Raw genomic sequence first — 2,874 nt, forward strand, 5'->3', positions numbered from 1 at the left:
CACGACGCAACGTCACGAAATTGCCGAGGTGTAACAGTATCCATGACCTGTCACCTTACTCGAAAACTTAAAATAAATAGATCATCTCAAATAAATTAAGCACTCATCTAGATGATAGAGAGAAAAAATTATAACATTTGAGAAAGGAGATACGATTGACCTTTCGATAAGATTTATCTAAAATTAAGTCATTTATCAAAATTTAAAATCAATATATCTGTATTTATAAATAGTACTAAAGCTCGTTGGTGATCTAAATCTAACCATTGAAATGGAAAAACTAAAAGATTGTAAAAATCCAAAGAAATTGTGTTTCAAGTTCAACAAAGCCAAGCAAAACCTCGAACTTTCAAACTAAGCAAAGATGTTAATTATTGCAAACCTAATACATGTTGAGATATCTGGAGCATAGAAACGTCCTCCACATTGTGAAATAATCTGCAAAAGAATTACGACACATTAAATTAACCATCGAAAAACCTGGAAAAATAAAGAAGCGGAAAAGAAAATTTGCAAAGCAGAGAGAAAGGAGTCAAGCTCCTGTTACTATCTATTTCGACAAATACGAAGATGAACTTTGGAACTATGTACAAAGAATTGTATTACAATTTTCACGAACTGTTACAGAAGAATCAGTGAAAAAACTAATAAATAAACTACTTAGAACACTAATTCAGAACAACAAAAGATGAATACATTCTATGATACTCTCCGTTATATATAGAGAGATTTAGGTAGATAGATACGGATAACTATCTTTGTAAATTTGGATATGGGGTTGAGATTTATCTTCTCATTTGAAATTTAAATTTAAATTATCTATTTATCATGTGAGAATTTTTAAATATTTTTTATCAAAGTAGGCCATTTATTTATCAACAAAGCTCATTTATTCAATTAACAGATTTAATAACTAATTAAACCTAGATATTTGAATTTGAAAAGCTCTGCAATTACGATGATAGCACTAAGAATGTGGGATAGGTTAGACGGCAATAAGAGTTCAATTGGAACTCTTTAGCCGTGGTAAATATTTTCCATGTAGAGGTTATACTACCTCTAATTTAGCCTATTTTATATATCATTTCAAATCTACTAAATATTTTTATGCCTTTTCAAATTTAACAGTTCAAAAAGTTTATTACAAAGCATATTAATAGCCTATTTGGTGAAGCTTATTTTTCCCCAAAAGTGCTTATTTTTTCTACTTAATTTTAAAAAGTTAAGTATTTGGTCAAGTTTTGGGGAGAAAATAAGTACTTCCGAGGAGCCTGGAATCAAGTTGGAGAAGCGAAAAAAAATAGTTTTTTTTACCCAAAAGCACTTTTTTGAAAAGCACTTTTAATATATATATTTTTTTTTTGCTTAGAAGTACTTTTTATAAGTTTGTTCAAACACTAATTGCTGATCAAAAGTGCTTATCAAATTAATTATTTTTTTGCTAAAAGTACTGTTTTGAAAAATATTTTTGAAAAAAATATTTTTCAAAATAAGCTATTTTATAAGCTTCGCAAACATGCTATAAACATTGTCCTAAAATTGCTAAGTGGCTTGTTATTAGCTATATATATGTCTATGTATATATATATATATATTATATTAAAAGTGAAATAAAAATAATGAAAAAACGAGAAGGGATAAACATCCGAATTTGGTTCTGTACAGAGTTTGATGAAAACTACTCTTCTTTTTAAGATTGAATTTTATCTATCTATATTTAAATACTTTTTATTTTATCTTTCAATTTTAAAAAAATTATCTTTTAAATTTGTTTTGTCCTAATTCTCATTAACTTTGTCTTAAAATTGCCAAGTGGTTTGTTATTAGCTTGCCACTTGGCTTAACCACATTGCTTATACCTCTCCTATTTTATATATATAGATTATTGCTCAAAATCAGTTTATAAATATAGAAAGTACAAATTAATGGGCGAAAAGAGAAAAGCAACAATTATATATATAAAATACCCAATAACTGACTAGCTATCTATATTTCTAAACTCACATGTAGAAGGTATATATAGTACTTCCTCTGTTTCAATTTATATGAACTTATTTTCTTTTTAGTCCGTGCCAAAATGAATGACCTCTTCCTAATTTGGAAATAAATTCACTTATGAAATGATTTACAACCACACAAATATTCAAGACTTATTTAACCGCTTCAAAAGTTTTCACTTTTTTCTTAAACGTCCCTAAACGCTCATAAATCAAACGGAGGAGTATTATACCCAAATTGCATTAGCCCTTATAAGCAATTGTTTTAGCTTATTACCCCTCAAATTAAGGCTCATTATCTCATTGGAACCACCAACACTCTTTTCCTATGAACACTGCTGGCACACTGGCCTTACACCCTAATTCAACCAATGCTTTCTCAATTTCCATCTCATTTGGAAGTTCATCAAGCTCATAAACTCTAGGGTTTGCACTCAAACTGCGAATTAGGGTTTCGATAGTGTGAGACATGCAACAACTACTCTTGGTGAATATTATCACTGGACTTTCTGCTCCCAATTTCATCACTCTTTCCATGTCCAAAAAGTTCAAGAAAGTGTATATATTAGGCTTTGTTAGTGTTATCTTGATTATATCCGAATGTAGTTGTGGAAGTTATATGGGAAAAATGAGATTGAAGCAAAGATATATTGAAGACTGAGATGCTATGAGAGATCTGAACTTGAATGAAGCTATTTAGAAGGGGCTAATTGTGGGCGTATGGGGTGCGGAAAAAAAAGATTGAGATAAATATCCAAAGCATAATTCTGGATCATTACCCCATAAAGGCATGATTTGGCTTATCTACCTGGCATATAAAGCAGAATAATGTAGACCACATGGTCCTCAAGCAGGATAGAAATCAGAAAAGTTATTC

The 2,874-nt window shown here is 29.9% G+C and overlaps 1 pseudogene; it reads right to left on the reverse strand.

Annotated features, from left to right (window-relative positions):
• Positions 1 to 2,224: 2,224 nt before the first annotated feature.
• On the reverse strand, positions 2,225 to 2,582 carry LOC132060694 (monothiol glutaredoxin-S1-like; annotated as a pseudogene).
• Between the last annotated feature and the right edge of the window lie 292 nt (positions 2,583 to 2,874).

Source organism: Lycium ferocissimum, chromosome 6 (assembly GCF_029784015.1).
Source record: "Lycium ferocissimum isolate CSIRO_LF1 chromosome 6, AGI_CSIRO_Lferr_CH_V1, whole genome shotgun sequence".
NCBI classification, from domain to species: domain Eukaryota; kingdom Viridiplantae; phylum Streptophyta; class Magnoliopsida; order Solanales; family Solanaceae; genus Lycium; species Lycium ferocissimum.